General features: G+C 37.6%; 1 protein-coding gene and 1 pseudogene across 28 annotated transcripts in view; one reads left to right on the plus strand and one right to left on the minus strand.

The window, feature by feature from the left end:
- The window catches only part of PEAK1 (pseudopodium enriched atypical kinase 1), a 337,872-nt gene that overhangs the window by 118,058 nt on the left and 194,300 nt on the right, over positions 1–25,514 (plus strand). For 3 of the 28 annotated variants that reach the window (XM_055418074.2, XM_055418080.2, XM_055418085.2), the window contains one exon: positions 4,702–4,733. The exons of the other annotated variants lie outside the window; for them this stretch is intronic. The gene's annotated coding sequence lies outside the window, so the exon portion shown is untranslated. The remainder of the gene's footprint in view (positions 1–4,701; positions 4,734–25,514) is intronic. 28 annotated transcript variants of the gene reach the window in all.
- On the minus strand, positions 16,556–16,855 carry LOC148774533 (ATP synthase F(0) complex subunit f, mitochondrial pseudogene; annotated as a pseudogene).

Below are 25,514 nucleotides of genomic sequence, written 5' to 3' on the forward strand. Positions count from 1 at the left end.
GTTCACATAGAGCCAACTAATTTCTGAAAAACAATGCAAATGATGTAAGAGCAAAAGGATAAAAGATGTCCTCAGAATTTCCATAGTTAAATCCAAGGGAGGATTTAGACTTTAAGTATTTAAGAGGTCTTATTGATGCCATCACTTATGCTTTTAAACTCTGCCTGACTAGTTATTCCTTCTTTACTTTTCTTAAAAATACTCCAAAGCAGTTCAGGACCAGAAAGAAAATGACTGAGCAATAATGTACATGTTAACTGCAGTTACAATTAGAGCAAAGCAGATGGTGTCATGTGTTTTACTCATCTATTATACTGGTATATATATGTTTGCTGGTGAGAATAACCTACAGTGTATATAAAAATTTCTAAGTCCCTTTCATGTTCTAAAATTCTTACAAAGAACCTCATCTGTTACACAGTTCTGAGTCCTTCCATTTTCCATTTTATACTGCCCTTAAGCTCAACATTCAGAAAACAAAGATCATGGCATCTGGTCCCATCACTTCATGGGAAATAGATGGAAAAACAGTGGAAACAGTGTCAGACTTTATTTTTTGGGGCTCCAAAATCACTGCGGATGCTGATTGCAGCCATGAAATTAAAAGACGCTTACTCCTTGGAAGGAAAGTTATGACCAACCTAGATAGCATATTAAAAAGCAGAGACATTACTTTGCCAACCAAGGTCGTCTAGTCAAGGCTATGGTTTTTCCAGTGGTCATGTATGGATGTGAGAGTTGGACTGTGAAGAAAGCTGAGTGCCGAAGAATTGATGCTTTTGAACTGTGGTTCTGGGGAAGACTCTTGAGAGTCCCTTGGACTGCAAGGAGATCCAACCAGTCCATTCTAAAGGATATCAATCCTGGGTGTTCATTGGAAGGACTGATGCTAAAGCTGAAACTCCAATATTTTGGCCACCTCATGTGACAAGCTGACTCACTGGAAAAGAGTCTGATACTGGGAAGAATTGGGGGCAGGAGGAGAAGGGGACGACAGAGAATGAGATGGCTGGATGGCATCATCGACTCGATGGACATGAGTTTAAGTGAACTCCGGGATTTGGTGATGGACAGGAAGGCCTGGCATGCTGTGATTCATGGGGTCTCAAAGAGTCGGACATGACTGAGTGACTGAACTGAACTGAGTCATATTAATTTCCAGAAAACTCTACATTAATTATCAATTTCTTTATCTTTTAGTGTCCCCTCACATATATGTAATTGGGTACAAATCTGATTCTAACCACCTTTCCTGCCCTCTTTACAAATCTTCCCCTCCAGCCAGTTTTGTTTATTTAACATCCTTCAATTCTGCTATGTATCTTCTAAATAGTTTCATCCCCCAGATGAAGTTTTGTAAAGTGATTTAATTTCTCTAGAGTTTAGTATCTTCATCCTTATGAAAAAAATGACACACTTAATGAACTTATACTTGTTTAGTGATTTCTAGTTTGCATACAGTTTTTCCATATATTATAATTTCTTCTTTACAGTAACCCTTTAGATTAATGAGCCCAGGAATTATACACATGTGCAAATAAACCCCCAAGTCCAAGTAGATTAAGTGATTTATATGACCATTCTCAACTTTTTAATCTCAGAAAATACCATTTGTAATAGACTACCCTGAAATGAGATACTCATATGTAATTAAGAAAATACAAACAGAAAACTATACACCATTGATTTTTTTAAACAAGCAAGTTGAAGAAGATCTAAATAAATGGAGAAATACTCTGTTATTCTGTGTTCATGGATCGGAAGTTTCAATATTGTTAAATAACAATTTTTTTTTTTTACAGTTGATCTATAAATGTGTGACCCCAATCAAAACCCTACCAAGCTATCTTATAAATATCAACATACTAATTCTAAATTTTTAATGGAAAACAAAAGACCTAGTATAGCCAACACAGAACTGAAAATGAACAAAGTTGGAGTACTCACACTAGCTGCTTTCAGGACTTAATGTAAGACAATGGTATGGGCAAAAGAGTAGACATATAGAATATAGAATAATATAGAATAATAAAACAGAAGGAAAGGAAATAAAAAATAAATCCACACAATTATAGTCAACTGATTTTTGCCATGAAAGCAAAGAATTCAGTGGAAAAAGGATAGTCTCGTCAATAAATGGTGCTGGAACAATTGGATATCCATATGAAAAAGAAGTGAACTTAGACATAGACTTTACAATTCATACAATAATTAACTCAGATTGGATCATAGACCTGAATGTAAAATTAAAAACTATAACATTTATTAAAGAAAATATACGAGAAAATCTGTATGACCTTGGGTTTGGCAGTGTGTTTTAAAACACATTAGTAATACAATTCGTGCAAGAAAAAAGTAGATATGGGGCATATTTAAAATAGAAAACTGTTAATGAAAGACATGAATGAAGAGAATGAAAAGATAAGCCAGTGATACTGCTGCTGCTGCTAAGTCACTCCAGTCGTGTCCGACTCTGTGTGACCCCATAGACAGAAGCCCACCAGGCTCCCCCATCCCTGGGATTCTCCAGGCAAGAACACTGGAGTGGGTTGCCATTTCCTTCTCCAATGTGTGAAAGTGAAAAGTGAAAGTGAAGTCACTCAGTCGTGTCCGACCCTTAGCGACCCCACGGACTGCAGCCTACCAGGCTCCTCCATCCATGGGATTTTCCAGGCAAGAGTACTGGAGTGGCTTGCCATTGCCTTCTCCGAAGCCAGTGATGGGGAGAAAGTATTTGCAAAACACATCCGATAAAGAATTTGTATCCAAAATATATAAAGAAGTCTTAAAACTCAACTGTAAGAAAATAATCAGCTTTATTTAAAAATGAGCAAACATTTTGAAGAGATACTTCATCAAAGAAGATATACAGGTGCCAAATAAGCATATAATAAGATGTCCCACATCATGTCATTAGGGAACTGCAAGTTGCAACAATACTGAAATTTCTTTATATATCATATCATATCATTGCATATTATTACATTATATATCTGTTAGAATGGCTGAAATCCAAAACACTGGCAAAACCAGATTATGGCAAGGATGTGGAGCATTAAGAACTTCATTCATTGCTAGTGGGAATGCAAAATGATACAGCTACTTTGAAAAACAGTTTGACAGTTTCTTACAAAACTGAGAGTGGCTTACCATCCAAATCAGCAAGCACGCTCCCAGATATTTACCCAACTAATTTGAAATCTTATATCTACCGAACCTGCACACAAACATTTACAGCAGCTTTATTCATAATCTCCCCAAACGGGAAGCAACCAAGATGTCCTTCAGGAGGTGAATGGATAAACACCCATACAACGGAATGTTATTCAGTGATAAAAAGAATAAAGATATTAGGCCATGAAAAAGCATAGATAAATCTTAAATGCATATTGCTCAGTTATAAAAGCTGAAAATGCCACGTACCGTGTGAGTTCAGTTATATAGCATTCTGGAAAAAGTGAAAAAAAAAAAAAGATTGAGTGAAAACATCATTAGTTGCCAGAAGCCTGGGGGAGCAGGCAGTTGTGGGAAAATGAAGCACAGGGGCTTTTAACTTCAATACTTTGGCCATCTCATGCGAAGAGTTGACTCACTGGAAAAGACTCTGATGCTGGGAGGGATTGGGGGCGGGAGGAGAAGGGGACGACAGAGAATGAGATGGCTGGATGGCATCACCAACTCGATGGACATGAGTTTGAGTGAACTCCGGGAGTTGGTGATGGACAGGGAGGCCTGGCGTGCTGTGATTCATGGGGTCGCAAAGAGTCAGTCACGACTGAGCGACTGAACTGAACTGACAGCTATTTTGTATGATAGTCTAAGGGTGAATATAAGATATTACACATTTGCCAAAATCTATAGAACTTTACAACAGAAAGAGTGGACCTTAACATTTACAAAAATTTTTAAATTCACTTAAAACCTCAAGGATTCCATGATTAAATATAAAATGTGACAAATTGCAAATAAATGAAACAATATTACTGAAGGGAGTGGAAGAATAAAGTGCTACCCTATGGAACTTGGGAAATGACTGGAACCTTTAGGACTATAACACAAAAAGAACTATATACATAAGCTCTGTACTTTAGTTGATAAAGTTCTATTACACAGAAGGTGGGATATGGAGTAAGAATTCTGAAACTGAAATACATGTGTTGGAAGTCAGGTTTCTCACTGTCATAGTGTACAGGTAAGCAAGGAGAAGAGGCTAGAGCCATCCATGTGGTAATGGATTAGAGCTGGAGACAGTATGAGTTCATGTTTAACTTAACATAGATACAGATGGTTACATATAGAAATGGTTATATAGGCATACCTTGTTTTACTGCAGTTCACAGATACTGCATTTTTTACGAATTGAAGGTTTGTGGCCACCTTGCATAAAGCAAGTCTGGAGGTACCACTTTTGCAACAGTGCTTGCTCATTTTGTGTCTCTGTGTTATTAATACATTATGGTAATTCTTGATGTATTTCAAATCTTACACCAGAAAAAAGATGATTACTCTCTGAAGGCCCAGATGACGGTTAGCATTTTTTAGCAATAAAAGTATTTTTTAAAATTAAGGTATGTACATTATTTTTTTTGATATGATACTTTTGTGCACTTAATAGACTACAGGGTAGTGTAAGCATAACTTTTAAGTGCATGAAAAACAAAAATAATTTGTGACTTTGTTGCAATATTTGCTTTCTTGTAGTGATCTGGAACTGAAACTACAATGTCTCTCAGGTACGCCTGTAGGTATTTGTATATGTATACATATATAGATAGATGTAGATCTATATCTATTGCTCTGTCAGCTGAGAGGGCCTAAAAGCAGTGAAACCCCAGTAGCAATGACCACACCTAGTGCGCAGATTTTGGTTTCTAATACCATTCTCCATTAAGAGGAATCTGGGCTTTTTGGAGACGTGGTTGATTCTCCCATTGGGGTAGGAAATATACAGGATGAGTCTAGAGCATGTTTCAGTGGCAAAAAAAACAAAAACATAATAGCAGGAGTATACCAAAGGGACAGAAGAGCCAACTGAAAGATCTTCCAATGACCAAAGCTATAATAGTTTGAGCAACAAAATAAAGTAGTATTAGGTTAAAACCCCAAGTGTAAAGTAAATCTCAGTGCCTCCATAGTAATATAAGCAAATGGTTAATGTTGACCTTGAAGAAAACTAGACAATTCCCCATAGAAGAATTCTAAATAATTTGTTTAGCCTTCCCACACTCAGTGAAATGGGACGTAACTCCCCACTGCTTAAGTTGAGCTGCTCGTAGTGACTTTTCTCCAAAGAGTACAGCACAGAAAGGGTGACATTATAATGCCAAAGCCTGACAAAATGTAATGCCAGGTGATCATGGTTAACATCAACAATGATAAGTTATGTTGATATTATGTACCCCTGATAGGTATCATACAAGTGACACTTCGGTTTTCCTCTCTCAAATACTTTATCTCAGTCTAACCATGAGAAATCAAGTCACACAGAATATCTGACAAGTGATCCTCAAAACTGTAGAGTTCATTGTAGGAGGTTGAATGGTGATGCTCCTCAAAAGATGTGTCCATGTCCTAAGCTCCAGAACCTGTGAATGTGATTTTATTTGGTAAAAGAGTCTTTGCAGATGTATTTAAGTAAGGAATTTGAGATGAGATCATCCCAGATTATCTGGGTGGATTATAAATCAAATGACGTGTCCTAAAAAGACACAGAGGAAAAGACACACATAGAGCAGAGAATAAAGAGGCAGAGACTTTAAGTGAGTCAACCACAAACTAAGGAATGGCTTTAAGCCACAAGAAGGTAGAAGAGGCATGGAATGATTTTTCCTGAAGGCCTTCAGAGAGTTTGGCCCTGCTGAGACCTTGATTTCAGGATTTGTTTAGTTGCTCAGTTGTATCTGACTCTTTTACTCTCTTACTCTTACTCTTTACTCTTTTACTCTACCTCACCAGGCTCTTCTGTCCATGGGATTCTCCAGGCAAGAATACTGGAGTGGGTTGCCATTTAGGGCTTTGGCCTGTAAAACTATAAGAGAACAAATTTCTCTTTTTTTAAGATGTTAAGTTTGTGTTAATTTGTTATAGAAGGCACAAGAGACTAGTACAGTAATCAAAGACAAGAAAAGTTTAAGAAGTTGTCACAACCAAGAATAGCCTAAGGAGACAGAACTACTTAAATGTAATATGATGTCTTGGATGGGATCGTGGAACAGAAAATGTATAGCAGGAAAACTGAGAATATCCGAACAAAGTACGGACTTTAGTTAATAATATTCATATTGGTTTGCTAATTTCGACAAGTGTCCCTTAGTAATATAGGATATTAATAAGGGAAACTGCGGGGAGGACACATGAGAAGTCCGCTGTCTTCACAACTTCTCTATACATCTAAAGCTGTCCTAAAATAATCAATGTATTTAAAAAGAAAGAAAAAGGAAGAGGCAACTTTCCAGGGAATACAGTGAACCCAGAATGTTCTACTCCCAGAACAAGTGTTTTGTTACTGTTGTAATTATGTGCTGGGGGAAGTTTGCCTATTAACAGGACTCCTCTATTTCTTGAACAGAGCATGTAGTCAGCCTTGCTATTCAAGGCAGATGAGGCTACTGGGGAAACAGACCTATCTAGCTACAGAGGGAATCAGTGCAAGTCACCCATTCTGAACAAAGTAGCCCTTTGGCTTTCTTATTGCTGTCCTTCTTACCTTCCTGAATTATTCAGTCTGGGAGTCATGAGACAGGACCTGAGAAGGTAGGTGTTTGTGCTGGGGCTTCTTGAAGAAATGGCTGATTCTAGGGCTACTGTAGAGAAGAACATAACAAGATATGCTGGATACATCATCCTGTGCCAGAAAGTAAGGAATTGCTCACAGAGTGAGGGGTTGTAACTAAAGGATACAGAGGTCACCTTCAAGTGGCACTTGCTGGCTGATATTGGAACACAATGAACATCAAAATAATAATCCTTGTCAAATTATATAGTCTCAGTTCGGTTCAGTTCAGTTCAGTTGCTCAGTCGTGTCCGACTCTTTGCGACCCCATGAAGCACAGCACACCAGGACTCCCTGTCCATCACCAACTCCCGGAGTTCACTCAAACTCACGTCCATCAAGTCGGTGATGCCATCCAGCCATCTCATTCTCTGTCGTCCCCTTCTCCTCCTGCCCCCAATCCCTCCCAGCATCAGAGTCTTTTCCAGTGAGTCAACTCTTTGCATGAGGTGGCCAAAATATTGGAGCTTCAGCTTCAGCATCAGGTCTTCCAATGAATATTCAGGACTGATCTCCTTTAGGATGGACTGGTTGGATCTCCTTGCAGTCCAAGGGACTCTCAGGAGTCTTCTCCAACACCACAGTTCAAAAGCATCAATTCTTCTGCACTCAGCTTTCTTCACAGTCCAACGCTCACATCCATACATGACCACTGGAAAAACCATAACCTTGACTAGACGGACCTTGGTTGGCAAAGTAACGTCTCTGCTTTTTAATATGCTATCTAGGTTGGTCATAACTTGCCTTCCAAGGAGTAAGTGTGTTTTAATTTCATGGCTGCAGTCAGCATCTGCAGTGATTTTGCAGCCCCCCAAAATAAAGTCTGACACTGTTTCCACTGTTTCCCCATCTATTTCCCATGAAGTGATGGGACCAGATGCCATGATCTTAGTTTTCTGAATGTTGAGTTTCAAGCCAACTTTTTCACTCTCCTCTTTCGCTTTCATCAAGAGGCTTTTGAGTTCCTCTTCACTTTCTGCCATAAGGGTGGTGTCATTTGCATATCTGAGGTTATTGATATTTCTCCTGGCAATCTTGATTCCAGCTTGTGCTTCTTCCAGTACAGGGTTCCTCATGATGTACTCTGCATATAAGTTAAATAAGCAGGGTGACAAGATACAGCCTTGACATACTCCTTTTCCTATTTGGAACCAGTCTGTTGTTCCATGTCCAGTTTTAACTGTTGCTTCCTGACCTGCATGTAGGTTTCTCAAGAGGCAGATCAGGTGGTCTGGTATTCCCATCTCCTTCAGAATGTTCCACAGTTTATCGTGATCCACACAGTCAAAGGCTTTGGCATAGTCAATAAAGCAGAAAATAGATGTTTTCCTGGAACTCTCTTGCTTTTTCCATGATCCAGTGGATGTTGGCAGTTTGATCTCCGGTTCCCCTGCCTTTTCTAAAACCAGCCTGAACATCTGGAAGTTCACAGTTCACGTATTACTGAAGGCTGGCTTGGAGAATTTTGAGCATGATTTTACTAGTGTGTGAGATGAGTGCAATTGTGCGGTAGTTTGAGCATTCTTTGGCATTGCCTTTCTTAGGGGTTGGAATGAAAACTGACCTTTTCCAGTCCTGTGGTCACTGCTGAGTTTTCCCAATTTGCTGGCATATTGAGTGCAGCACTTTCACAGCATCATCTTTCAGGAATTGAAATAACTCAACTGGAATTCCATCACCTCCACTAGCTTTGTTTATAGTGATGCTTTCTAAGGCCCACTTGACCACATTACAAGATGTCTGGCTCTAGGTCAGTTATCACACCATCAAATTATAGCCTATTGAATAAAGTAGAAATTTGTACTGATGGAATAAATTAATGGAGAGAAGAAATGGAAATACAGAAATAGAAATACTGAAATACTGTGATTTTTTGTTCACCCAAAATTGCTGAAAATATTCGTTCTCTCTTATGTTGCTAACTCAGTATGTAATCTCAAGTAAACCAACAATTCATCTTTGTTCCATATTTGACTAGTTTAAAATTAGCTAGATAATTTCTAGATAGCTAGAATCTCTGACAGCAGTACAGTTGTTAAACTATTTTAAAATGCTGAGTTTTAAAAACTTTAAATTGAAAACCTACAACAATAAAAATAACTGCCTCCTTGGAGACCATGTGTTTAATAGTACCTTAAAATTGTAAACTCTAGTGCTTATGTTCTTTGGATGATTGAAGTACCTGGAATATTGTAGGTTCAATAACTAGTTGCTGTGAAATGAATGTTGACTAATCTAAAAAGATTAGAAAAGACTGGCATTAATTTCTCATTGAGAAAAAAGAAATGTCTTTCCCATATTATTCAGTTCTTGTTTTCTACTCAGTAGAGAATTTGGGATGTGTTACAAATGAAAGGTACTCATGTTAATCTTGAATTGAAATCACACAGAGGGAAAAAACCTAATCGTTAAATAGCAAGATCAATTTCATTTTCTTTGCCACAATTTTAAAAAAATGTAGCATGCAGCATAGCTGCAGTTCTCACTACCCATTTAAAATCTATTACCATTTAAAAACCTCTGTTACTAAGTCTATGATGCTGCCAGTGGCTGGTGGCAAACTAGAGAGTGATCGACATGGTATACTTCCTAGTTTAGTTTCTTAGGTCATAGGAGAAATCCTTTCCAGCTCATGGATTTTTTTTCTTTTTACATTGTTATATCTCTGTGGCTGCCAGGAAAATAGAAAATTCTATCTATTTATAGCAAAATTCCTTCTTTGCAGCTGGCTTTCTTTTTCCTCAAGCCATCTTCCCCAGCCCAACTCAAAGTCAATATTATGAAAAGATTGGTATATCTGAGCTTGTAAGATCTGAAATCTCTCTGCAGTCAGTCCATCCAGGTAAACAAATACCTTGGTTATAGGAAATGACAGTAATGTCATGTAATAATTTCCTGTAGAAGCTGAAATATAGGAAAATTTTTTCCTATAGGAGCTGAAATATAGGAAAATGTGAAGCAGTATCACTGAGACTTTTGAGGTAAAAACGTAATATATTTCTTCTTTTTTTTCATCCAATCCTCAGATTTCATGTGCCTACAGATTTTAAAGAGTTGCTGAGACATTGCACTAAAAGACTCCCCTGTGAGAAATATTTTCACCTGCTTGACCGGGACTATTGACAGAGTGATTGATTTCTTCCAAGGAGAATGAGCTGTTATGTTAGCTGAAGTGACAAATGCTTTGGGGACATAGCATTCACAGATGTTAGTAACACATTCCTTTGCTACGTGGCTAACAGAAGTTTATAAGAGCATACATTTTTTATTGCAGCTTAGAGTGAGTTTGAAATTAGAATTTTTACTTTACTTACCATTTGAAGCAGTGGAAAATGTTGATTTTAAGCGCCTCTGTGAAATATGTGCTTTTTTTCCTATGAATGGCAGAAGTACTTCTTCAAGTCATAACATCCATCAAGTCAGCTACTCCAAGGAGCATCCACATTCTGTGTGTATCCTGAGAATTTTAAGAGACACAAGTCATATTAAACTCTTCCACATTCAATTTGATATCCTAACTGGGAATGACAGTGGAACGTAGTTTAGACCTTTCAAATCTGCATTTTTTACAGCTGATTACTTCTTATTAAGTCCAATTTTGTCCATTTTAGAATAGACTGGAATTTTGATCTTTGGTGTCAGAATATGACAATGGTTGGTCTCCTGGCGCGTTCTTTCTACGGCAGTACCTGGTACTTTAGGCCAAAGTTCAAAGTGTGTGTGTGTATGTAGGTCCATTCCTCACTCTCTTCCTCTCTTTCCCTCCCTACATTCCTTTCCTCCTTCCTTCTTCTTTTTATATTTTCTTCTTCTGATGACATTTATATTTTCTTTGTTTCCCAATGGGTCGTTTACACTTCCCTGTCCTCTACCCTTACCCTCCTTTTAATTTTTTCCATTTTTTTATTGTGCTCAAAAACATTTAGCACAAAATGTACCATCTTATCCATCTTAGGTATACAGTTAGTATTAAGTACATTCATAATATTGATGAACCATCACCATCACCCATCTCTGTAACTCTTTCCATTTTGTAAAGCTGAGACTCTTTACCCAGTAAATAATAAATCCCCATTCACCTTCCCTCACCCAGCCTCTGGCAAACATCTTTCCATTGCTTTCCAGTTCTGTATAACTGGAATCATATAGTATTTGTCTTTTTGTGACTGGCTTATTTTACTTAGAGAAATCTCTTCAAGGTTTACCCATGTTGTAACATGTTGCAGAATACACTTCCTTTTAAAGAATGAATGGTATTACATTGTATGTGTATACCTCATTTTATTTATGCATTCACCTGTCAGTGGATGCTTAGGTTGCCTTCTCATTTTTTCTTTTATTAGCAGTGTTGCTATGAGTGAGTTTACAAATATCTTCTCAAGACCTTGCTTTCAATTTTGGGGGGTATGTACCCAGAAGAGGAATTGCTGGATAATATTCTATTTTAATTTTTGTGGAACCATAGTGTTTTCCACAGCAGCTCATATCATTTTAAGTTCCCACCAATAGTGCCAAGGGTTCCATTTGCTCCACATCCTCACCAACACTTGTTACTTCCTATTTGTAGGTGGTGTCTCATTGTAGTTTTGATTGATTTTCATTTCCTAAATAAACAGTGGTGTTTAATTTCTCGTGTGTGTATTAGCCATTTATATACCTTTGGAAAAATGTATTCAAGTTCTTAGCCCATTTTTGAACCTAGTTGTTTGGTTTTGTTGTTGTTGAGTTTTGAGAATTCTCTGTGTATTCTGGAGATTAATCCTTTATCAAGTACATGATATGCACATATGCAGATACTTTCTCCCACTCAGAGGGTTGTCTTTTAACTCTGTGGGTAGTGTTTTGATGCACAAAATTTAAAAATTTTCACAAAGTCCAATTTGTTTATTTTTCCTTTAGTTGCCTGTGCCTTTGTTGTTACATCAAGAAATCACTGCAATTTGGTTTGCTATTTTGTGGAGGATTTTTGTTTCAGTGTTCTTATAAGAGAGAGTGGTTTGTCATTTTCTTTTTTTGTAGTGTCTTTGTCTGGCTTTGGTATTATGGTACTGCTGACTTCATAGATGAAGTTAGGACGTATTCCCTCTACTTTGATTTTTGGGAAAAGTTTGAAAAGGACTAGTATTAGTTCTTATTTAAATGTTTGGTTGATTTCACTGGTGAAGCCATCAGGTATAAGGCTTTTCTTTGGGGAGAAATTTTAAATTACTGATTCAATTTCTTTACTGTAGCTTTACTCATATTTTCTATTTCTTTGTGATTCAGTCTTGGTAGGTTTTATGTTTCTAGGAATTTGTCCATTTCTGGTATGTTATCTAATATGTTCCCAGTACTTTTTTTTATAATCCCTTTTATTTCTGTAGAATTGGTCCTAATGTCCCTACTTCCACCTCCCACCCCATGGCTCAGCAGATAAAGAATCCACCTTTAATGCAGGAGACACAGGAGATGCCGGTTCAATTCCTGGGTCAGGAGTATCCCCTGGAGAAGGAAATGTCAACCCACTCCAGTATTCTTGCCTGGAAAATCCCATGGACAGAGGAGTATTGTAGGCTGCAGTGCATGAGGACCCAAGGAGTTGGACATGACTGACAACTAACCACAGTGTCCCCACTTCCCGTTTCTGATTTTAGTAATTTGAGTCTTCTCTGTTTTTCCTTTGTTCATCTAGCTAAATGTTTGTCAGTTTTGTTGATCTTTTTAAAGAACTAGCTTTTGGGTTCATTGATTTTTCTTTTTTTCTCTACTTCATTTATCTCTGCTCTAACCTTTATTATTTCCTTTCTTCTGGTAGATTTAGTTTTAGTGATTTTTTTTTGGTTAAGTTATAAAGTTAAGTTGTTAATTTGAGATCTTTTCTATTTTTAAATGTAAGTATACTATAAAATTTCCTTGCATTCCATGAGTTTGGATATGTTATGCTTTCATTTCATTCATCTCTATCTAAGCGTATTCTAATTTTCCACGTGAATTTTTTTCTTCGATGCATTGGTTGTTGAAGTGTGTGTTGCTTAATTTCCACAAATTTGTGGAATTTCCAGTTTTACTTTTGTTGTTGGTTTTTAATTTCATTTGTGGCCTAAAGTATGGTCCGTTCTGGAAAATGTCCACTATACACTTGAGAAGAATGTGTATGTATATTCTGTTATTGTTGGTTAGAGCATTTAGTATTTGTCTGTGAGATTTTGTTGGTTTATTGTGTTAAATCTTCTGTTTCCTTATTTACCTTCTGTCTGGTTGCTCCTGTCCATTATTATGAGTGGGATATTGAAATTTCCAACTATTATTATGTAATTGTCTATTTCACCTTTCGATTTTGTCATTTTTTTCTTCATATATTTTGATGGTCCATCAGTAGGTGTTTAACATTCATAATTGTATCTTTCCACTGTATTGAACCTTTTATTAAATATAATATGCTCTTTTAAGAGAAAATAGTATTTTAAAAAGCAATGAATCTTTAAGTTAATATACTTCCTCTTCCATCTGTAAAGTTAGATATTTTAAATAGTTCCTCATTGTAAATGTATCACTTTTAACTCTTATTTGTACAAACATTGACAAATAATTTATTGTTTATATCAAGTACTTCAAAATTCTTATTGGAGAAGTATTCACTGTTGAAGTTTTAGCTGATAAAGGAATTTTTGCAGATAAAACAGGAAGAGAAACATTGTGTTTCTCCCTGTTTAAAAATAAGAAAGTTGTTGAAACTGGGTGAATGTAGCTGTAAAACATAAGCTGATTCTCACTGTTCTAACATTTTGGTTTCTTATTAAAATGGATGTTCCTTCTGTAGACATAACTGTACAGTGAGAAGTGACCCACTGTTGGAATTTTTCAGTTCTGTTTATGACCTAATGATGCTTTATGCAGTGCTGGGCTGGAATTTAGTGGCCTACAATCTTGATGCAGTTTTTTTTTTTTTTAAGATGAGTCAGTTTTCAGTATTAAATAATTCCATGGTATTATTTAATACCAGAGAGAATAGTTTCTGCTTAAATGAATCAGGAAATGGTAAGCTTAAGGTATTTGAATGAAAAGTGAGAGTTAATTAAACAGACTTGTCAGAAGATTGTATTTTTCTTCAAAGCAGCTGTTGTCTCCAAATCCAATAAAAGGGAAGATGCAACAGTTCTTACTGTAATATTCCAAGGAGACTTTATTGACTTAGAACTGTCGTTTTTCTCTTCTTCAATACTGACCACTGTTTTTTTGTTATGTTTATGCAATGCTTATTATAATGTAATGTTCTTTTATATGAGGAAATATACAGCTTAATAAAAACCTGGAAAACAGGCCATTGAGGTTATAATTTATTAGAAATAGTTCTTACCACCAATGTTGCCTGTGTGTATGAGCTATAAGGTCACCTTGAGGGTTATTCTTTATAAGCTCAATCAGGGTTATTAAAGCCAGAGGAAAATTAATATTCAATGCTTCTACTGTTTTATGTCTCATTTGACTTAACTTGGAAGTGCTTTAGGACCTTGGCCTACTTTAATACTATTCATTTGTTGGTAGTAATTATTAATTGGTGCATTGGGATTTGATGTCATCTGTTCTTGTTAACTAGTTTATTTTGTTTTTCATATCCTGCTTTGTATGTATTATAGAATTGCATTGAGACACCAATTTTATTTTTATAAAGTCTTCTTTCTTTAATAGGTATAAATGTAAAGTACAGTTATTAGTTTACTTCCCTATAGTCATGAAAGAAGCAGGGCCAAGTCCAGAATCTCATCTACCCTTGGACTAAAGCCCAATATCCATACTAGATATTGATAGTGTTTAATTTTTAATCAATACTATTGGTGTGCTGGATGGTGTATCACACTGCATATATTACATAAGAATTATAAGTTTCTTCTCAAGACTTAAGAGAACCACTTTTATAATGCATATGTTTACAGTGTTTTATATATTTTAGTATACATTCATATTATTTATATTTACTTTGTCCTCACAACAACCCTGGGAAATAGACATTATTATTTAGGTAAGCTGAGGTTCATCATGATTGAATGTTTTGCTTGTACAGAAATTCAGTTCTCTTCTTGACTCCTTGTTAATCCTCTGTTTGGTTCTTTATGGAGAAAGCAATAATTATAAAATATTTCATGATTAAAGGTGTCAAGCTGCTGTAATACTAATAATCCCTTTTTGGTATAGCACTGGTTATTTTTAGAACACTTTTATTACTTAACAAAAAAAGAAAATTAGGAAAGCAGAGTTTGTGTTATGATACTTGCCACTGTTTCCTTTATTAGACTCATTCCTTCATTAGAGACAAAGAACCTGTCTCTGTGCTAGGTACTGGATTGGTTGCTAAAGTACAAAATTAGTCTCTACCCTCAAGGAGATCAGGGTATTAAGACACTGTTGGATGACTCACCAGCCATGGAGAATGTGATAAGTAATACCTACATGTACAGCAAACAACTTTGAAGCAACAAATCAACACAATTAATGGAGCAAAAGGGAAGAGCCTTGGTCTTTTTTTTTTTTTAATTTATTTTATATTGGGGTATAGTTAGTTTGTAATCCACAATATATATTTTTAAAAACCAGTATACAACTTAATAGAAAAGCAAACAAACAACTCAATCAGAAAATGGGGAAAAGATCTGATTAGACATTTTTCCAAAGAAGATATTTGAATGGCCAAGTACAGGAAAAGGTGCTCAACATCACTAATCATCAGGGAAATGCAAACCAAAACCATAGTAAAACATCATGCACACCTGTTCAGTTCAGTTCAGTTCAGTTCAGTTCAGTCCAGTCGCTCAGTCATGTCCAACTCTTTGCGACCCCATGAATCGCATCACACCAGGCTTCCCTGTCCATCACCAACTCCCGGAGTTCACTCAAACTCATGTCTATCGAGTCGGTGATGCCATCCAGCCATCTCATCCTCTGCCATCCCCGTCTCCTCCTGCCCCCAATCCCTCCCAGCATCAAAGTCTTTTCCAATGTGTCAACTCTTAGCCAAAGTAAGAGTGGCCAAAGTATTGGAGTTTCAACTCTAGCAACGCACACCTGTTAGCCATTACCCAAAACCAAGAAATAGCAAGTGTTGGCAAGAACATGGAGAAAAGGCATCCATTATGCACTGCTGGAGGAAATTTCAATTAGTTAGTTATTATGGAAAACAGTATGGTGATTCCTCAAAAAATTAAAACTAGAACTATCATATAACCCAGCAGTTCCTCTTCTAGGTGTTTATCCAAAGAAAACAAAATCACTATTTTGAAAATATATCTGCATCCCAATGTTCAATGTAGCATCACTTACAACAGCCAAGACAGTTGTAATGGAGACAAGAGATCAAGAGATTTTTTTTTAAGCGGCATGTATACAATTAAATATTATTCAGTAATGGAAAGAAGGAAATCCTGTCATTTGTAACAATATGGATGGATCTTCAGGGCATTATACTAAGTGAAGTCAGACGAAGACAAATACCAGTACTGTATGATCTCACTTACATGTGAAATCTGAAAAAAAAAGTCAAAAACAAAAAGATGAAGCCAAAGCCATAGGTACAGAGAGGAGATGATGGTAGCCAGAGGCAGTGGGTAAAATGTGAAAGGAAGTCAAAAGGTACAAGTTTCCAATTATAAAATAAATAACTTATGGGGATATAATATAAAGAATGGTGATTATAGTTAATATTACTCAATTTGAAAGTTGCTAAGAGATTTTTTTTTAGCCAGTTATCTTTTATTGGGTGTTAATTCTCCATTGGCCTAAAGGATTCGGGGTGCCTGGCAGGTATCATGGTCAGGAATGCAGAGTGTGCCTTCTTCGGTGGTACTCTCTTGGCTGCTCTTGTTTAAGAGCCTTGTAAGAACAGCCACAGTTGAAAAGCACGTAAGCTGCCAGCACCATAGAAAGGCCAGTGACACTCCCATTCTTCATGTTGAAATACTTGTTGTAATACCGATAATAACTTCTTTGAAATATTCCAGCAATGCCTTTAGGGATAAAATCTCGCATTTGTATCCAGCTTGGCAGCTCCCTTAATTTGACATCTAGGAGTTTCTTCTCCTTTAGTGGTACAACTGAGGCCATCTTGGAGTCCTGGCTGTCTGCTCTAGTAGAAACTTTTCCATGTTGAGCAAGGTTTAAGGCACACACAACAAAAGACCTTTCCACTTTCTTCACTATGAATTCTCTGATGCAGAAAAAGAGATGAATGTTTTCCAGATACAAATATTTTTCTGTCACTGATTATTTTATAACTTGAATCCAAATCTGTATTCCAACTTCTTGTTTCTTCTCCCACAACCATCCAGGGGTCTTTTCTTTGCTCCAATAACACAATTATGTCTGGTTTAGAAATGGAATGGCCCAGTGAGGCCAAGTTACTGTAGTTCTCCATCATCCCATCTTAGTACAGTTTCTTCTGAAGAGGGTCAAATTCCCACTCATGAGGAAAGAACTGTGTAACCAACATCCCTAAATGTTATTGGCCCACGGACCATGGTTTTAGATCTACAAGAGCTGATAAGTCCTCAGAATTCCTTAACCAGAAAAAAAAACAGAGTCTAAGAAACCCGGACTGTCCCTCACAGACTCAGGCTGCCTCTGACACAGTTGTTTCCATGGCAACCTACTAGTTTCTTGCTTAGATGGATGCTACTCACAAGCCATTGGCATCAAGGAGCAGGAAAAAACCCGAAGTGAAAGTCACCTGTTCTAGTATAGGAAGTGCCATCTCAGAGCCTTGGTCTTTGATGAACATCTTGAACCTCTGTACCAACCCTTGACTACCTATCTCTAGATTTCGTATGTGGGGGAAAAAATGGCGTATTTGTTTAAGGCACACATAAGTCAAGTTTTCAATTGTTCAGTCCCTAAGTCAGGTCCAACTCTTTGCGATCCTATAGATGGTGGCATGCCAGGCTCCTCTGTCCTTCACTATCTCCTGGAATTTGCTCATGTTATGCCCATTGAGTTGGTGATGCTATCTAACCATTGCATCCTCTGCTGCCCCTTCTCCTTTTGCCTTCCATCTTTCCCAGCATCAGGGTCTTTTCCATTAAGTCAGCTCTTCGCATCAGGTGGCCGAAGGATTGGAGCTTCAGCTTCAGAATCGTCCTTCCAATGAATATTCAGCATTGATTTCCTTCAGGATTGACTGGTTTGATCTCTTTGCAGACCAAGGGACTCTCAAGAATCTTCTCTAGCCCCACAGTTCAAAAGCATTGGTTCTTTGGCACTCAGCCTTCTTTATGGTCCAACTCTCACATCTTTACATGACTACTGGAAAAACCATAATTTTGATCATATGGACCTTTGTCAGCAGTGATGTCTCTGGTTTTTAATATGCTATCTAGGTTTGTCATAGCTTTCTGTCCAAGGAGCAAGTGTCTGTTAATTTCTATTTACTTACAAACAAATTCACTCCTTCCCTCCCTCCAGTTCCTCTTCTTCTCTCCCTCTTCCCTCCTCCTCTCCGCAACCCTCACTTTTTTTTTAAACTTTCCTTTAATGGATGTTTAACACGTACACTACAGTACACAGTGATACAATGAATTCCCTTCACCACCCAGCTATAATAGTCGTCAATATTTGACTAACCTTGTAAATTCTCACACTTTCTCTGTTAATAATTAGAACTTGAGGAATTCTGTAACAAAAGTATGTGAAAATACTGTAGAAGCACAGATAAGACTGACTAACTTGGCCTGAGGTGGAGAGAGAGGCTTATCAGGAGAGACTTCACATAGGAAGTAACATCAGCAGAAAACTTAAGAGCAAGTAGAAAATGGAAGAAAGATTGCTAGTGAAATTTAGAGCATTTATAAAGGGCCTTTATGATACAGTCAAATAATGGGAAATAAATTGGTGTGGCTAGAATATAGAGTTTATTAGAGAAGAGTGTCAGTACGTGAGTCTAAAAAGATGATTTAGTGCCAAGTCATAAAACAACATACATACCATACCAAGAATTCTCAAGCTCGTCTCACAGGTACCAGGAAATTAGGTTTGGAAAAATAACACTGACAGTAATATCACCTGTGATTCTGGGGTAGAAAATAAAGGAGACAGTAAATTTTACCAATGGTCCAAATGATAGAAAGGGCTTCCCTGGTGACTCAGACAGTAAAGAATCCATCTGCAAAGAGGAAGACCTGAGTTTGATCCCTAGGTTGGGAAGATTCCCTGGAGGAAGGTATGGGAACCCACTCCAGTGTTCTTCCTCGGAGAATCCCATGGACAGAGGAGCCTGGCAGGCTACAGTCCATGGGGTCACACAGAGTCAGACACAACTGAGCAACTAAACACAACAAATGATAGCAAGGCATTTAGTGATAATTGTAGTGGACTTGGGCAGGGGAGATAACTTTACAAGGTATTTCAGAGGAAGAATTAACATGATTTACTCCCTGGATAGGACATGGAAAAGAGAGTCAGAGTCATCATGACTTGAGGAGATAAGATGGTGCCATTATTGGAGAAGTAATATAGCAGAAAAAAAACCATTGCCTTGACTAGACGGACCTTGGTTGGCAAAGTAATGCAAGGCAATGGTTTTTCCCGTGGTCATGTATGGATGTGAGAGTTGGACTGTGAAGAAGGCTGATCGCTGAAGAATCGATGCTTTTGAACTGTGGTGTTGGAGAAGACTCTTGAGAGTCCCTTATACTGCAAGGAGATCCAACCAGTCCATTCTAAAGGAGATCAATCCTGGATGTTCATTGGAGGGACTGATGCTAAAGCTGAAACTGCAATACTTTGGCCACCTCATGCGACGAGTTGACTCACTGGAAAAGACTCTGATGCTGGGAAAGGTTGGGGGCGGGAGGAGAAGGGGACGACAGAGCATGAGATGGCTGGATGGCATCACCGACTCTGTGGACATGAGTTTGAGTGTATTCTGGGAGTTGGTGATGGACAGGGAGGCCTGGCGTGCTGTGATTCATGGGGTCGCGGAGAGTCGGACACGACTGAGCGACTGAACTGAACTGAACTGAACTGAATATAGCAGAAGACAGGATTAAACAAAGTGCAGAAGATGAGCTTCGTCTTTGAAGTCTGAAGTGCTGATAGAACATTCAGGTGGAGGTATCCAGGGGCCCCAAAGGAAATATAGGCCTGGACCTTAGGAAAGTTTCAAACCAGAGAGTCCCATAATTTGTCTTTTCTGCCACATATGTCATTTGTCACATGTTCATATGTGTGTATGTTTACACACACATATATGTGGATATATATCCACATTTGATCCTCATTATTCATGGATTCCATATTTGCAAATTCATCTACTTGCTAAGATTTATTTAAACTCCCAAATCAATATTTGTGCTGCCTTCACAACCATTTGCAGACATAGGCAGAGTGGCAAAAAATTTGAAATGCCTGATGTTTATGTTCTCAGCTGAGGTTGACATCTTGCCCTCTTATTTCAACTCTCATACTATAAAGAAGCATTTTTTTGCCATCTCCTTCGTGCTATGTTTTTCACATTTTTAATGCTTTCTTGGTGGGTGATTTCACTGATTAACCTGGCCTCTGGGTTTTGTGTGGAAGTACTGCGTAGTATGCCTAAGCACAAGAAAGTTGTGATTTTACTAATGGTGAAAATATGTATGTTAGATAAGCTTTGTTCAGTCATGAGCTATGTACTCTTGGCTGTGAGCTTGATTTTAATGAATCAGCTGCTGCTGCTGCTGCTAAGTTAATTCAGTCGTGTCCAACCCTGTGCAACCCCGTAGATGGCAGCACACCAGGCTCCGCCGTCCCTGGGATTCTCCAGGCAAGAACACTGGAGTGGGTTGCCATTTCCTTCTCCACAGTATATATTAAATAAAATATCTCTAAACAAGTACACATTAAAAGAAGTTACATATTGATAGGTTGATAAAATGTTGTAAGCAGAGGCTTTTAGAAACTTAACCCTGTTTTCCATTTCCTAGAAGCAATGAAAGTATAGCATTCACCAGTTCAGTGTTTGCAAAAACTTTATAGAACATAACTATTGCACATAGCAAAAATCAACTATGTGTGTGTAAATCTGCTACTCTTTTATGAATAATCCTTGCATGTGTACAGTTCAAATATTAGTCCCATTTTGTGCTTGAGATTATGATCCCAAGAAATATATATCTCTCTTTTCTTGTTAAAAAAATAAATCCATATCAGACAAAAACAGTTTGCTTTTGCAGATGGATGATTCCATATTCCCTCAGCCAATAGGTTTTTCATAAAATGGAATATTGCAGAAATATAGGTGACACTGACTGACAGAATCTAAATGATCATCTACAGCACACTTGGGCATAACATGTTTGTCAACATCATATTGGTAGGCTGCCAGTTTCTTTTATAGTGATGCTTTCTCTTTAGCAATCCAGCAATATTTTCAGTCCCTATTCTCTTAGAGAAATTTATTTTTACAGTGGTAGTCATGTGTGCTGGGATTTCAGAATCCAAGACTAGTGTTTGTACATTCATATCTGTCAATTTTCTTGAATACAACAGCCCAAAAGGACTTTTTAACCTTTCATTCATGAATGTTAGTTCATTTCAGTTCAGTTCAGTCGCTCAGTCGTGTCCGACTCTCCGAGACCCCATGAATCACAGCACGCCAGGCCTCCCTGTCCATCACCAACTCCCGAAGTTCACTCAAACTCCTGTCCACAGAGTCGGTGATGCCATCCAGCCATCTCATTCTCTGTCGTCCCCTTCTCCTTCCACCCCCCATATCAGTAGGGGTGTTTTAAAATGACAGGTATGATGTGAGAGTGAGAATCATCCATATTTTTTGATATAACATCAGTGTTATGTTGCAAATTCACATTCACCTTTGTGTCTCTCTTTTTAAATTGTCTGCAAAGCTGAAAGCAGGGAATTTGCATTTACAGTCAAGGACAAGAAAACACAACTCCGTGCAAATGAATTTTTAGCTCCCAAGTACTTCTGTGCTTGTTTACATAAATCTGTTTTCTAATCACCTTTCCTCTTGGTATAGAAGATGGGCCCGGGGTTGTTACTACCGTATACAGATATACTGTCAAGTATATTAAATAACAAAGCAGATGTCCACTTCGAGATGCTTCAGTTTAGGGTGGCTCTTTTACTTGTTCTATTTATTCTTCTAATGTGATCCTCTTCTGATTATTGTGTGGTTTTTCTAGTTATTGTATTAGGGTGAGTCTTACCTGTTTTTAATGCAAGCAGTAGATTTTGTGTCATGAAGTACAGTTCAGAAATAACAGCATTTCTTTCTCTTCTTATTCTTGGTAGATAACCTTAGTTTTTACTCTTCATTTGAATCTACCTCATACATCTGTTCTTCTTCTGTATTATAACTAGTGTGTTTAAGTTTCAGGATTGATATTCTTGAATTCTGCATTCAGAAAGCAGGGTATTTACAGTTGAATTCTTCTGTGAATTGATGTTGAGTTTTCTGTATTTTCATTTTCCACTGCTGATTTGGAGCAACCTAGTGTTCCAATATTAATGATTATTTAAAGAGATTGACTAGCCCTTGAACTAACTGAAAGAAAATCTGTTACTTTGTTCCAATTTCAGTGAACTATTGTGCTATATAGAGATATGTTATAATTTCAGGGTTTTATGTAGCGTTCTGCAGCACGTGGTAACTAAGTGGGATTACCTTCTCAGACTTATAAAAATGCAAGAGATTAACTAAAAGATGAAAATATCTTTCTCATTATCTCCCTAATTGAAGTACAGGGTAGTATCTATAAATGGCAATTAAATCATATAGTTCCAGAGAAAACTGTTTAAAGATCTTTGGTGATTTATTGGTTGTGTCTCTAAATCATTTTATATTGATGGCTACATTCGTGAGTTTATATTAGCTCTTTATTATCCTTCATTCTTTTCTTACATGTGTCTCCTCTAAATGTGTCCATTTATATCTCTTGTTTTACTCACTCAAATACTTTAATTTCTTTTCTTCAACAATCTGTGAACAATCTCTCCTCATATCCCCAGATCAAGACTTTTTTCTAAAGAAGCACTGAAATCAATCTAGTTGCCCTTCTCACTGGCTTTGTATGTATAAGTTATTTGCTGTTTGTTGTTAGTTTGCTTAGTTTCAGTTCAGTTTAACAAAAATCTCCCAAGTGCTTATTGTGATGATGTGTGAGCTTAGTGGGGTAGGAAAGTGTACTCTGGAGGCTTCCCAGAGAAGTGATCCTGGACCTGAATCTGGAAGAACAAGTAAGAATTTCCTATTCGTGGAAGGAGCAAAGTTTGTATTGGCTAAAAGAACAGCATGAAGTTTGACAAGTAGTTCAGTATGGCTGTAGTGTGATGAAGTGGGAGATAGGAAATGAAGATGAAGAGACAGGCTTGAGCCAAGTCATGGAGGGCTATATGTGTTATACATGGGCATTTGTTTTGTGGGTGAACTTGGACTTTATCCTTATCCTGTGAATAATAGCTTTTGAAGAGTTTGACAGGTGTGACAGGATTTTCATTTTAGAGTGATCATTTTGATGGGAGTATGGTGAATGACTTTGAGGTAGGGTAAGAGTGCATGCACAGAGGAGAATAAACCAGATAGATTACTGATTCAGTCATATTGAGAGACAATGCCCTGGATTTGGATACCATTAATAGGGGTGAAGTTGAGGGCATAGACATGAAAAGTGTTTAGCGTAGAAATGAATCAGACATTTAAAGTAATTGGTGAAATGTGAGATTACTATCAGACTTTGATTTGAGTGTCTAAGTGGCTGTGATGCTGTTAATAACCATAGCAGGGAATGTAAAGAAGGAATAGATGTTAAAAAGTTTTTGATGTATTGTACCTGTAGTACTTTCAAGTGGAAGCATATAGAAAGCAGAGTATAGGCATCTGATGCTCAGATGAAAGGTTAGGATTAGAGGTATTCATGTGGGGATCCTTTCAGTCCTGGTTGGAGCACAGAGAATGTAGGTAGATATGAAGTAGGCAAAAAGCTGAGTCCTAAGGGGAAAGGAATGGAGAAGGAAATGGCAACCCACTCCAGTATTTTTGCCTGGAAAATCCCGTGGACAGAGGAGCCTGGCGGGCTACAATCCAAAGGGTTGCAAAGAGTCGGAACCACTGAGCAGCTAAACAAGAAAGGGAAAAGGGAAAGAGGAACCCAAGGCAGAAACTGAGCAGGAAAAAGCTCTGTGTCTTTGCTTGAAAAGAGAACACAGGAGGACAGCTTTATCCTTTTGTATCCTTGGTAAAACCTTGAATAATATAGTATAGATACTTTGTAAATGTTTGCTGCTGCTACTCCTGCTAAGTCGCTTCAGTTGTGTCCGACTCTGTGCGACACCGTAGACGGCAGCCCACCAGGCTCCCGTGTCCCTGGGATTCTCCAGGCAAGAACACTGGAGTAGGTTGCCATTTCCTTCTCCAATGTAGGAAAGTGAAAAGTGAAAGTGAAGTCGCTCAGTCGTGTCTGACTCTTAGCGACCCCACGGACTGCAGCCTACCAGGCTTCTTCATCCATGGGATTTTCCAGGCAGGAGTACTGGAGTGGGGTGCCATTGCCTTCTCCGAAATGTTTACTAGTTGTTTTATTTAGCTGGAAAGCATCTTGTTTACTTTGAGATTTTATTTTATATTTTACCCAATTCCATGACTTGACAAGAAATATTTTAAAATTCATATCATTTCATGAGCACCTACTGTGTACCTTGCTTCTGCTGCTGTGCTGTACTCAGTCATATCCAACTCTTTGAGACCCCATGGACTGTAGCCCAACTATAATGCCAGGCTCCTCTGTCCATGGGATTTTTTCAGCAAGAATACTGGAGTAAGTTGTCATTTCCTCCTCCAGGGGATATACCTAGACACTATGTTAAATACTTAATATGTGTTAGCGGATTTTATCCTTCAAATAATCCTACAAGGGTAGGTTTTATTATTTTTCCATTTTGTTTTGAAGAACCTGAGAATAAGAAAGACTTAGTGCCTTTGTCAAGTTTTTCATGTGTCATGTAACTCCAGATTTCATTTTCTTAACCATCAATGATGATCTATTATGTATTTAGGCCAAAAGATCATTCGAAAGTCTCCTATTCTGGTTCCATTGTGATAATTATTCTGACCCAAAGGCACTGATTTATACTAAATTCTGCCTTGTCAGTCTTATGTAGATTAGTATGGTAGTTGGACATATCTTTGTTCCTGAGTGCAATACGGCTTTACCTAATTCTTTTTATCTTTTTGGGGCACTATTTCTTTATTAGTATTAGCAGTTTGCATTAGATGACTGCTAAATTGCTTAAGGTTGTAAAATCCTTTAAGTCCATTATTTTGAAAAATTAAAAAACAGAGGTTGCTTAGCATCTACGAACGATTTTAGAGATCTATAGGATAATTACTGGGTTTAATGACTCAACTAAAATTATATGTAAAATATGATGCATGTATGTACCTTTTTCTGGGCATGCAATTCATAGCTTTCATCAGATTCTCATAGTTGTGTATAATACCTTACCACTCACCCTTCACTCAAAAGATTAAGACATATAGCTCTAGAAGCATCTGTGCATACTGCTTTGTGCAATCCTATCCTGACTAGTTAAATCCTCTTTAACAAAGTATTGTTATTCATTGAAAGTAATGCTTGAGGTAAGGTTACTTTTTTAAGGGCTTCCCAAGTGGCTCAGACAGTAAGGAATCTCTGCCCGCAGTATGAGAGACTTGGGGTTTTTCTTAAGGCTATTTAAACCTGTAGTATTTTCTGAAGTAAAACACCTCTTGGATATTTTATCT

The sequence above is a fragment of the Moschus berezovskii genome, chromosome 21 (genome assembly GCF_049115385.1).
Source record: "Moschus berezovskii isolate FMDL1 chromosome 21, NW_MosBer_1.0, whole genome shotgun sequence".
Taxonomy (NCBI): Eukaryota; Metazoa; Chordata; class Mammalia; order Artiodactyla; family Moschidae; genus Moschus; species Moschus berezovskii.